General features: G+C 40.5%; 1 long non-coding RNA gene across 1 annotated transcript; it reads right to left on the reverse strand.

The window, feature by feature from the left end:
• Positions 1-422: 422 nt before the first annotated feature.
• Positions 423-13242, reverse strand: LOC116665779. Its single transcript, XR_004322448.1, has 3 exons — positions 13086-13242; positions 9485-9648; positions 423-6872 (listed from the first exon to the last, which is right to left on the reverse strand). It is a non-coding gene; the product is annotated as an uncharacterized LOC116665779 (long non-coding RNA).
• Between the last annotated feature and the right edge of the window lie 380 nt (positions 13243-13622).

Raw genomic sequence — 13622 nt, forward strand, 5'->3', positions numbered from 1 at the left:
CTTTTTTCTCTTTCCCATTATTTTCTACACCTTCACCTCTTCCTTGCTTCTCCCCACTTTTTACCATTTGAATTCTTACAATTCTTCTAGCATCTTCTGGCCTATATCCATATGACTCTCTTGTGCAAAATGAAAAAATAAAAGCAAGCATTTTCCTTGTGTTAGCTTTTCTTTACTGTCTCAGCCTTTTAAATTCCTTGGGTTATCGGCTCTCAGAATGAAGACACACAATCCCTTTTAGAATGAGGACTCAGAAGGTGTGGAGACACACCTTCTGAAACTGCAGCCTCTTGAGAGTCTGATTCCCGGCAAAGAGTGTTGCTTCTCTGCATTTCACACTGGAACGCAGTGCAGACGATGCACAGTACTCAGGATTACAGAGCCGTGGAGGCTTACCGCACTGCGACAGCTCGCAAGAAAGAGAACGCCACGTCTTTTTCTGGATGCAATTCTGAGTGTCATGTATGTATTAATTCTTGGGCTCAAGCCAAGTTACCTTGGGGGTGAGATGCAATCTATTATTTTTAGGTCATATTGGGGAGGGATGTAGGCTATTATTTTAGGTTAGTAAGAAGATAGTTTGGGTTAATTTTAGATGATCAGGTTTCCTATTATGAACCGTCCTTCAAAAAACTAATTTTGGAATGTTATCATGTATAGTTCATGCTTATGGAGGACTTAATGTTGGAAGCATTCCTTAGTTCAAGGGGATTTCACGCCTGGGTAGTTTTCAAGTTTCATTGTTTTCCAGTTTACTTGCCTGACTTAGAATCCTTACTGCTTCTTAAATTTCACAAATAAATGAGTTCAAGAAAAAAGCATACACACCAAAAACAAACCAGTACTTAACTCCTTCTTCCAACAACCCCACTGTCCTGAGGGAGAGATACATAAAGTAAGAAGTAAAGTGGCGAGTTTCCTGTTTCATAAATGCCTTGAATTCTAATTATTCCTTGAAGACAGATTTAAAACAAAGGCTTTTATGAATAATGTACAGATCATTAAGATTGTAATCTCTAAACTCTGGCACATAAGTCTCGGATTTACCATATAAGTTCACACTGATTATGCAGAATGATTTCCAGATGTTTACTCTCTGCATATAATTAAATTTTGGTAAAAATTACAACTTACTCAGTTGCTTAAAAAAAAAAGAAAAAGAACTGTCAACAGAAGCATGAAAGAAGTTTTCACTGAGATATTTTTCCCCTCACAGTAGTCACTCCTTTCATGACAGAAATCTTCTTAAAAAATCTCTGGCTCACTTCAACCCACTCCCAATTTTAACAGAGAAGAGAAAGTTGCTCTAGGAAATGTGATGGATTGATCACGTCAAGTCCATCATTTGGGATGAAAATGCCACAGAATTTGCATGACAAAATAGAAAATTGGCACAATTATTGAGTCTATATTCACAGACGTAAATGAGAATAGAAAAATATAACAATGGGCAGTAAAGTTAAATATTTCGGGAAAATCAAAGTATTTTGGAAAAACAGGTTATGAGCATTGTTTTTGTATGCATTGGGAACTGAAATGATAAGTTGGGGAAAATCTGCCCAGTGTATCAGCTAGAATGGGGGTATCATGCACAACAGCAAACGAAGAGACAGATGCTGCGTGATGGAAAAGGAACAAAAGTCAGGCAAGAAAATAGTTCAAAGGTACATATCATGTAGAAATCATTTAAATATATTAAAAAGAAGGAGATGGTAAAATAATCAAATACAGAGTAATAAAGCAGAGGGGAAACACGGAGAGAAGACGAAGGAGGCAAAATAATTTGACAAGAGAGGAAGGATGAAGGAGTAGAATGAGAGCCAGCACCAGGCACTGGTTCTGTAATGACCTGTTTCTCATGAAAAATGCATTATCCTAGAAGGGAATGATTTTTCTCCTCCCTCACGCTACTCTGATTTGTGTGTCTACAACCCACCAAGCCCACTGGGATGCAGCCGATGGATTCAGAGCCTCCAGAATGATCAACAAGAGACTGCCATCCCTGACACCAAATGCAGTGTAAATAATTAAATATCAATGAAAGTCAACTAACATTTATGGAGTGTGTACCCCCAGGATGAAGCAGGCATCAACAATGTGACAGAAGTTTAGGGTCTTGACAGAAATGCAAAAACCCAAATGAACTACAATGGTGATTCAGGGGGAGGGAGACTAAAAAAGGGTAAATGTAACTTAGCCCAGAAGTTCTTAACCTTTTTCCTTTTTTTTTTTTTTCAAATTTAGTGGAAGTACTGGGGATTGAACCCAGAACCTCATGCATGCTAAGCATGTGCTCTACCACTGAGCTATACTCACCCTCTTAATGTTTTTTGGAATAACACACTTTGCATATTTAATGAAAGCCTCAAGCTTTTACCCACAAAAATACACATTTTTGTGTACAAACAAAACAGTGCTTATGTCAGGAGGTTTATAGATCTCCTGAGGTCTGTGTTCCCTCTGGTTTAAGATCTTAGAGTTCTGAATTTAATAGAAATATAATTTTTAATAGGCCACTATTTACTTACTGATTCACTTCAGTTATAACCTTAGGAATGATTGTAATTACTGAATTTAACTAAAGAGTGAGGCACAGATTTTGTCCCTCTGTGAAATCTTTATTCAAACAATGACTTGCTTAGTCTTCTAGCAGAATTGAAACTTTTGGTTTGTTTATATATTTCTTATACCTTGCTGAATTCTAGAAAAAATTTTGACTTGTAAAGTGCATATAATACAAATAATAAAATAAGTACTTGGAGGAATCAGGGTGAAATAAAAACCTAGTTTAAAAAAAATATCCAAAATCCAGAGGCAAAAATTAGCAGAGTATACAGTTTTGTGGTACACAAAAATGACAATTTTGTGACAAACCTAAGACAGAGACAGGCTTAACTACAAGACTTATAACAATCTATAAAACAAAAACTAATATGGTTGTTGGATATTGGTTAGGGTATATTAGGCTTCAAGTAACAGAATGCACAACTAATAATGCTTTACATGAATCTGTGGATTTTCTCTCACTTAATAAGAAATCCAGAGGTGGGCAGTTGTTCGGTCATGTTAACAGAGACTCGGGCCTTTTCTATCTGTCTTCTCTACTATGTTTAGGGTGTTGATTTTTTTACCATTCTTATTGCTTCATTGCCTCAAGTGAGCTGCTGCAACCCCAGACATCACATCCATGACCAAGGTAGGGAGAAGAGGTAAAGGATAGTCTAAGAGCTCTCCTCCCACATGTATTTTTCAGCAGGAAAGTAACTGCCATCCAAGAGGCTTCTTTGTAGACTTCTTTCTATGTTTGATAGCCACAACTGGATCATATGAATCCCTCCTCACTACAAGGCTGGGAAAGCGAGCATCTGCCTTGGCCTTTACAGGGACAGCAGGGCAGGCGAGAGCCTTGGGAATGGCTTTGGGTTAGTGTCTTCTCTACACAATATGAACTGTTTTTCCTGATCTTGAGGAACTTCACTTCTGGGTATCCTCAAAAGGAGTCACTGTGTGATTCCTTAGACTGTACCCAAAACATCAATGCCTGCTGTAAACACAGCAGCAATCACCATCGTGTTCCATGGGACTGTCCCCATAGGCTGACGGCTTAGGCTAAGGCACACATTTGGAAAAGGGTGGTCTACAAGGAATCAAAACTCAAGTTCACAGCCCTGTTATGATCTCATTTAATCCTAGGGTAACAGTTAGCCTATCCAGGGTAATGTATGGACATCAATGCCCTTGAACCACTCCTTTGTAAATAGTATTTCCCACAACTGGACTTTGAATAAGAATGAGACCACAGGGAACTACAAGCTGTAATCTCCAGCTGCAAACCTACCTGGAACATAAAAGCCTGCACTGCTGATAAGAGCAGATATAGGTGCTTTAACAACCGACTAGTGAGAGAGGAGGGTTAAGTGCTCCTTATACAAAGTCAGAAGCATAAGCAAGACGTATGCCTGATGGATGAATGTTCAGTGGCTGGTGGAGATGAGCCCCACAAGACGTAGCCTTTCTTTCCGCTATATTCCCCTGGCACTGTGTCTCTGTCTCGATGATAGCATGTACAGCCCAGATTTATGCAGCTCTATTGCTGGTTATGAGCCTACTCATTTTGTAGCCCCAGACCATGTTATGTCTCATATAATAGACTTAGGTGTGTTCTTAGAAATATCTAGAAGAAGTATTTTTTTATTGAACAGTGGGTGGCAGTTGCTTAGGTAATATTTGGACGATCAACGTAGCACAAAGAAATCAATAGCAACTTTATGCTATTTTTAGTAGTAATTACTTGCAATAAGCATTATTTGAATTCTTCCTGCTTAAAGACTGGAATACTAAGTACAATGGGCTAGACACTAGACGATTAAGGCTTAAGAGAAGGAACATGTCCTTTTCCTTGAAAAAACTCTCAACTAGGTATAAGGAGGGGCACATATAACATGATCTGAGAAAGGAAACCAGAACATTTATAAACGCTGCTATTTTAATATAGGGTAAATTTTACATTGGGCAGAAAAACTTAAATGTAATGCTTTTGTGTCTAATTCCATGTTTAAGGACTTTGCTTGATAGAAAAGATTAGGGTCTATGACTTGCTTTACAATTGGAAGTGTTCCATAAATTTAAAAAGTTGAAGAGAGTTACCTGATATGGAATTTTAAAATATACCCGTGAAATATACTCTTTATCGTGTATAATCAAGCTGCATCTTTTGCATTAATTGTGGGTTTAGATTAGAAGCACAGAAACACCATCTGCTAATCGTTTTTTTTTAATTGCCATAGACATTAAAGAGGCATTCCCATCTTACTTGGGGTCTAGGAACAAATGGAAAAAGACATATAAATTACACACTAAGTTGCAAGAGTAACAGGAAATGAAAGATGAAAAGCCATGTGGGGAGAATGAAAAAGCTTATTTATTATCACTGGAAGTTAAAGAATTAAGTGATCGGATGTCAGGGATGTCACTTAGCTGGGGAAAGAACTTCAGATTTCATATGCTACAAAGCAGAGAGTGAAGGTACTTAAAAATCTGACTACTGGATCATAAAATCTTGAGAGTAGTAACTGCCTTCCAGGTATACATTTATTCACTCAATAAACATTCTGGCATGGTGGCAGATCAAAAATAAATAAGAAATAATCCTTGTTCCTTGATGGCCCATAGTCTACTAGAGAAGAAATGATGTTTATACAAAAAGCCGTAATACAAGGTAGATTGTTTTAAATGTCATGGCAGGAATACAGGTCAAGTTCCAGGGATTTTGATTCGAAGGAGATCCAGCTGTACGGCATCAAGAATGGCTTCCTAGAGGAGGTGACATTTGAACTGGACGCTAAGAAATTAGCAGCACTTTGACATAGAGCGATGGGAAGAAAACATTCCAGGGAGGAAAAACAGTGTAGCTGAAGTGTTGGTGGCAGAAAAGAGAGGCATATGTATTGAGAATAGAAGGCAATCCAGTTTTTCTGGTCCATCAGAGCTCATTAAGTAGAAAAATGATAGATAGGGTTGAAAACAAGAGTAGAGGTCAGATTCTAGAGAGTCTATTAGATTTAAATGAAGGCACTTGGACTCTATTTGGTAGATAATGAGGAGCTAGCAATGGTTTTTGAGTATCCAACAGACACTGAACATATGCTTTGGAAGAGGCATCAGATAATAGGGACCAAGCTATCACTCTGTTCATGCTGAAGTGCCTAACACAGCGTTGGCATGTAATAAACATACGACAGTATTTTTAATTGTCTATTAGAGAAATATATGAGCAAGGAAGCCATCTAAGAAAGTTATTGAGAACGTCAGACATCTCCAGGGGAACCGACAAGGGATGGACTAGGCATGCTCTGTTGGCACTCAGTATTCGTATCCATCTCCTGTTGCAAACTCCCTGTATTGCTGGGGCTGGAAGGCTAACAGCGACATTTCTCAGGTTGCTGCCAAGGTTTAAGATGCCTCCTGTGAGATTTGGAAGGGGAAATGTAGGAGGTCATTTTTATTTCTGCAGCAGTGGCAAGTTCTGGCAGAAATGACTTTTTGCTGTGGACAGACTTCTCATCCCCCTGTCTCGTGACCAGCTTCACAGATGTGGAGTAACTGAAACTACCAGCGGTTCCTTGACCTCTCAGTGCTGACAGTGATTTCCTGACCTCTGGTTCAGAGCTACAGGGTTATAACCTCAAAACCTAGCAGGGACATGAACTTCCCATCTAAAGGGATCTTCTCATATTTCAGCTCTTTCAATGATTCTGTAGCACTCAATTCCCTGGATTAAATTCCTTTCTACTTGAGGTTCCTAAAATGGTTTCTGTTTCCCCCGAACTCTGACAGGAACAGGAGATGAGGAGACTTGCACAGCAGAGAGAAATAGCCACTCAGGACAAGTCATTGTGGGATGGAAGAAAAGAAATTGAAGACGGAGGTCCTCTGGCACTACAAAGGGCATCAGTGCGACTTTCTGCCTCAGTGTGGGCCTTGTTCTCAGTCCTCTCTTCTTCTGCCTTAAAAACAAACACTCTTTCTCAATTATAAAAATAAAATAATATATATTCATTGTAGAAATCTTGGGAAATACAGAACACTATAAAGAAGGAAATAAAACTCAGCCATAACTGTACCAGAAATTACTCCTTGAATCAGTAAGGATGAGGTCTGAGATTCAGCTGTAAGTGACAGAAAACTCAATATGGCAGTAGCCTAAGTGAAGAAGACATATTTCTTCCTCTCTCATAAACAAAATTTCTGGGTATGCAATCCAGGGATGGTTAGGTGGCCCCACCAGGAACCCAGGCTCCTTCTCTCTTGTAGTTCTGCTATTTTTTACGCATGCTTCCATTTCATTGTCCAGCATCACCGCTCTGTCGTATCTGCATTCCGGCCAGTAGGAAGGGAGAAAGAAAAATAAGAGCTTGTCCCCTCTTTTTAGGGAAATCACGTGTGACATTTTGCTTATGTGTCTTTGCTCCCGATGGTGACATCTCTTTTAAGAGGAATGTGAGCAATGTAATCTTTATTCTGCACAGCTGTGTACTCAGCTAAAAATGGGGAGTTCCATTAAGGAAGGGGGCAAGGAAGGATGCGAGAGGACAGTTAGCACTCTCAGTCACATCACTGTGACCATCCACTCGTCCTTCATACGGAGGCTGGCAGTTTTCCTTGTCTTGGCCTCTCAGGTCCCAACACCACCCCCACCCAAGGTGATAAATGCTACTGCAGATGTCATTTTTTGTCACTTTATCTTCTCCTCTGTGACTGCAATATTTTGCTTCGAGTACTTCTTGTAGCATTACTTTATTTTAAAATACTTTCTCTATCAGCCTACCTACAACCACCTAAATTTCCCTTCATATGTCCACCTGAAAATGGATCACCCCACTGGACCCCTCAGGCCAAACTTCTATAATGCCTTCTTTTAAAGTCTCCTTGACCAGGCATCTAGGTCCTTTTCCAAGAAGGGCTTCAGGTTGTATTGCCCTTCTCCTGACCCACCATGCTACTTATTCTTCTGAAAGTCCAGTAGTTCTTGAAACATCTTCCTCGAAGCTTTTCTGGACTAATTGCAGCCCTCTGTGCACCTCATATGAAGCTCCAACTAATGTCCCTTCTCCTCTCCCTTACCAGGGTGGAAAACTATTTTCTATAATGTAAACTGCATCTCTTCCAATTTTTAGCTAGTATTCTTTCAGAGTTCTTTTCAGTCTGAGTTTTCTCCAACCATATTTTTCCTTTTCCCCTTTTTTTCCCAGTCTTAAAAGCTGCTCAGGGATTGAAGCCCTCTGACAGCAGAAATATATGAAAAGAGACATTTAACTCATGTATTCTGTTGATGAAGTTTCTCTCTTGGCTCTCGTTGAGCTAAGTGAGGCACAATGAACATCTTCCTTGTCTCCTGGGACCTATCATGGCTCCTATCTGCAACACCTTGAGCTTCCCAAGCTTAAGGCTGAGTTAGAGATGCAACCATAGACAATCGACTTGCAATGCCACCCCCTAGAGAAATTCTCTAGTTAGGAAAATGCCTATTACCTAAATAAAGTGAGGATGCTTTCCCAGGGGAGTTGAGGATCAGTTCAGTACAATTCAATATCTAATCCCCACGTGAAAGGACATGGAAAGGAGAGTCTTCTGGGCCTTCAGCAATTATAATAGTCCAGGTTATGTTGCTGTAACAAACAATCTTCATATATTAGTAACTTTAAGCCAAAAGGGTTGATTTCTTGCTCATGCTACTTGTCCCTTGTGGGCTGGCAGGGGACTCTGACATTATAGACATTTAAAGACTCAGGGTGATGGAGAAGCTACCATCTCAAATACTGGTCATTCCCATTCCACAGAGGAAAGAGAGCTCCAGAGAAGCTTTTTCTTTTTTTTTAATGGAGGTACTGGGAATTGAACCCAGGACCCCATGCATGCTAAGCACGCACCCCACCACTGAGCTATACCTACTCTCCCAGGGAGTTTTGCATCAGTAATTTAATACTCTGTCCAAGAAGAGACCCATGTCACTTTTATCATTGGTGAGAACTAGTCACATGGTCCTGTCCAACTACAAGGAGACCAAGAAGTGCAACTCACTTTGTGCTTGAAAGAGCAGAGAAATGGAAATATTTAGAGAACAGCACTGATGATAGCCATACAACCTAAGAAAAGCCCAGTCAGTTGTGATTATTAACTTTCACAAGTCACTGTTTGACCCAGAATAACACAGCAATTGCAATCCACATTTCTAAACCTCTTGGTATTTCAAGCAAAGGAAATCACTTGCAATATTTTGCTCCTAATTACTCTATACTCCTCTCAAATTGTTTCTACTTCAAGGTAAAATGTTTTGAGAGCTCTGGTATAAACTCCCAGGTCTGTCTCAGCTTCCTTGCTGACATACTCAGCACTTGGCCCCTCCTTGAGCATCCTCTGCACCCCTACCGCCAGCCCCAGCCTCCCCTCTGCATTGGCCCGTCACCCTGGGAGCTGTTTGCATGCATCACTGTTTCAGTGGATGGCAGCAATACACAAGGGCACCTCACTGTTGGAAAGGAACTGCCTTCTGCCTGCCAAGGACAAATGCAGATACACAAAGCAATATCAAGCAAGACTTCACATCAAAAGGAACCCTGCCTGGGTTTGCCAAGAGCAGGGCTGCCTCTGAGCCTCTTCCTTCAGCCTTCTCAGTGTTCTTTGGGCCCATGGGGCCCAGGGTGTTCCAGTCAGCCCCCCTCATTCACCCGGCACTCCTTTTCACTCTGACACCTGAGGTTCAGACCTTCCTGAATCTGGCCTTGACCACTTGAACAGAGCAGAATGCCAAGTGTTGAAAAATGCTGTGTGATTAGGAAGGAAAATCCATGAGAAATATTTACTCTGTGAACTCTGTTTGAGTAGGAGAACAGAATACTTTGCTCAACTGGTTCAGTACTGCAACACGTAGAGAGCTAAGATGCCCTGCCTAGAGCTGCAGAGGAAAAGCACAGAAGGGACTTACCTATCGAGGAAGAAAGGATGCTCTATGAGCAGAGGCTGAGGAACATCAGAACCAGCGCTGAGACAGAGACTGGCTGTCCTAGGCATTCAGAGCTGGTGGGGAGAAGTGGTTTCCCAAGAAACTCCCAGTTCCACTTCAGAGTCAACACGAGTCTGGTTCTGTTGCTTTAAGGAAAAGAAAAAGTCTCTGTTTTAGAAGAAGGATGAGGGAAAAATGGAAAAAGGGACTGACAGTGACAGATAAAGGGACAGAATTTTCTTTTAGAAAACAGGTAAGGCTTTCTGTTCTGCATGCTAAAGAACTCTTTTGGAAAGCTACATTAATCATCAAAATACAATGAAAGTTTTAAAGCCAAATATTGTAAGAGCTGGAAGGGGAACTTAGAGATTGTTTTTTCCAAATTATTTTTTTCCGCGTTAAGAAAATCTGAAGCTCAGGAGTGTCAAGGTGTTTTTTCACAGTCACACGCTGGTTAGTTACAAAGCCATAGCTAGAACCCTGAGCTCCTGGCTCCCAGGCTTGGTGGAGCAGTCTTAAACATGGCATGTGACCAGAGTGCAGGACTGCAACTTCGTCAAGTACAGTATTTTTAACACATGGCTTCAACCCTTTGACTAAGATCTTCCATTGTGGCCAACCCTACTGCCCTGTTCCAACAGCTTCCCAGAACGGTAGTAATTAGAGCAAAAAAAAAAAAAAAAAAAAAAAAAATGGACAGGGCCCAGAGAAAATGTCACAGTTCTAGACGTGGGAGGAGGTAGAGATAATGCCTTTACATAATTTCCTACTTTCAGAACACTTCATGTGGCCATGGGGCCAGGGAGACAACGCAGGCATTCCATGATGGGGAAAAAAAAAAATTACATCTTTTACTAACCTCCCATTGAAAGGCAGCATTTCCTTCATTATGAATGTAGGCAACAAATGAGGATGGTATTTGCAGAACTTGGACTTTCTCACTAACAGAAATGATAAATATTTTCATAGTTGGTAGATACCTTGGAATATCTTTATCTTTATTACTATTTTGCAATTATAGCAGTTGTTAGATCTGCCACCAGATCTTGTTATTTATTGCTTAACAGCACATATATGGCTATGTTACAGATTTTTATAAATCTTTTGAAAGCAAAATTTCAATGTAATTAGATTTCTTTATAATTCTCTGTATTTCATTTTATGCAGTGGAAGGCATTATCCTGAGAAGGATCTGTAGACTTCATCTGACTGTCAAAGGGTCCTTGGCATAAAGATTGGGAACCTCTGACATATGAGGGGTGAATGAGTATCAGGTTGCTGATGGGTATCCACGTCACACAGTCCCACGTCCCTGTTCCATCATCCCGTGGGCTCAGAGTGACAGAGATGCTCACTTGTCATTCTGGATTGGAGAGCTGCCAGTGTCTCTTGCCAGACTGTGCTCGTAATTCAGGGTGTGCTAGGCTTTGAAAGCTGGTGTGACTATATTAACAAACGTGACAGGGAAGACCCCATTGTTTGGCATTATTATTAAAATGAAGGCTGACAGTGACTTTGTGACATTTATATTAAGAGAGTTATTTTCACATGTCCCATGGAAGTTTTTTCCCCAGGGAGTCAGCAGTCTTAAATCCACTCAAAAGGAAATCAGGTTTTTCAAAGATGGCAAAAGTTGGTTTGGCGTAACAAATACATGTTTAGAAAAAAAAAAGAAATTTTAAAATATCGAGGCACAATTTTCCACCTCTCAAAAAAGAAAAGAGTTTTAAAGATGATAATTCTCAGGAGTGGTGGGTGTACCGAAATGTGTGTTTTCATAAGTTGCCCACAAGACCAAGAGTTGGCATAACTTTTCTCGATGTAGCTTGGGCTCTATGTTTTAAATGCTTTTCACCCAGTAATTTCACTTCTAGGAATTTATCCCATGAGTAAAACATTACAAGATATTCTTTCAAGGATATTCATCAAAATATTATTTGTAACAGTAAAAACTGGAAACAACATGAATGCCAGCAACTTGAGGTTGGTTAAATAAACTATGCTACATCTGTTGGACAAACTATTATGTAGCTAATTTTAAAGAATTACCATTCTGAGAATATTTAATTATATGGGCAATGTGTAAATATAATTTTAGGCTAAAAAATGCAAGACATAAAACTGCATGTGTAAAATAATCCTGTTTTGGGGTTTCAAAATATTCGTTGTACTAGTTTGCAATCTAACTTGTATGCATATGCATGTAGAATATATATGTGTTTAAAAAAACCCTGGGAAGAAATGTATCAAAGTGTTAATTAGTATTGGCAGTCTTGGGGTAGCTGTATTTTAATATCTTTATTGACTTCTTTTTACTTTGCTTGGTATATTCTGACATTAGTTAAAGCAGTAAGACATTGTGTTTTAAACGATGAGCTGGTGCCACATGGGCTGATCTCTGTTTGCAGTGCCTCCTTGTTGCTCCAGACAAAAGTTTGTTTTGCTGGTTGCTACTGAGTGTTATTTTTCTCCTAACCTTTGCTCTCTTTCCCCACCATTGGCTTCCAGATGTTCGATTTAACCAAGTTCAGGGCATTCGACTCGTATGCATTTTCCCCCTCCAGCTTGGACAGAAAATTTAGAAACTACATTAAGGCTGCTAATCTGAGAGAGTCAGCATCGGCATGAATGTCAACCAGAAACCTCTAGGCATAATGAGAACTAGTTCAATGGGGGAATCTGAAGCTTTTGTAAACAAAACTGAGCATGGAGCTTAAAATAGGGTGAGAATTTGAGGAGGCATCCAACCCTCTTCTCTTTTCACCTCTGATTGTTTCTGCCTAGCTGTGCTTTGTGCATGTCGAAAGCCAGGCCGGGAGACGAAAGAGAATTCTTCTAGGGCCACTTAACCTTTTGCTGATATTTGCTTGAAAGTGATACATTTTCAACTTTAAGTGATTATTTAGCAGGTAGTGTATAAATTGGCTGGAAAAAAAAAGTGTTTGGCTGGATGAAGACATTGTCTATTGATTTTACCTTGAAAGTGAGAATTATGAAGCAGTTTTCTGTCTGTGAATGCTTGTTTTAAGGTTCATTATTTGCAAAGCCATTTAGAATTTTGAAAACACTATATTCCCTTCCTCCTCTGTTTCTTAAACTTGGATCGATTTTTCTCCTGGGTGAAGTTTAAAATAATAAAAACCGAGAAACCATTTACTCAATGCCTCCTGTTGCATAGCAATCTAAACAAACAAGCCCCTTTCCTCTCTTACGAACTTCCAATGAAACAAATCACAAAGGTTGTGTTTTAAAAAGATGATTTCCAAGCCTCCTTGTTTTTTGTTTTTTTAAAGAAGCTTCCTTAAAAAAAATATATATATATAGAGAGAGAGAGAGAGAGAGACAGAGAGGCCAAAGATTGCAGGCAAAATACTCAATTGACTTTTTAGTGAGTCACTTCTCAGGCTACTGCAGGGATTTGAAAACTCGTTTGTGGTGAGGCCAGAGGGGCTGAGCTGGACACACGAATACCAAGCCAACCAAAACAGAAACAACAATAAGAAATAATAATAACCATCAAGTGTTCAGTATCCTCTGTGTGCCCGGCGCCATACCATGTAAATTACCTAGTCTCATAACAAACCTCTTGTGATGGATGTGTCCCAACCACGTCCAGGTCTGCGCTCTGCTCTTCTCCAACCTGTTCTCTGAAAGCTTGACCTGTAAGGACTGCGACAAAGGGCTCCCTTGCCCAAGGGCACTGGCAGGAGAGAGGAGGGAGGAGGCAAGGATGGGGTGTTTATTTTTCTGGCTCCTTTCCTGTTGGTTACGGCAGGTTGGCTGTGTCCCTCCAGCCCAGAGTTCCCGCCTCGCGCCAGGCAGCCCTCCCTATACGACTCCCAAATCCAGGAATTGCTCCTCTCCCTCTGCCCCTTGCCTCCTAGTGGTAAGAGCTCCTTGCTGTGGCTAGATCTAGAGGATGACCCCTACTCCTGATGGTAGAGTCCAGCCCAACCGGACCTCTGCAAAAAGGCTCTTTGTTAACCCTCTTCGGTAACCCCATTTTGTGGGTGCCATCTGTTTCCTGCTTACCTGTTACCCCTGCCACCACCCTCAGTGGACACTGATAGTTCTTGCTAAGAGGACTGCAACAGCCCCTTAACTGACTCTGACTTTCCAG

This window comes from Camelus ferus, chromosome 1 (assembly GCF_009834535.1).
Source record: "Camelus ferus isolate YT-003-E chromosome 1, BCGSAC_Cfer_1.0, whole genome shotgun sequence".
In the NCBI taxonomy this organism is placed as follows: Eukaryota; Metazoa; Chordata; class Mammalia; order Artiodactyla; family Camelidae; genus Camelus; species Camelus ferus.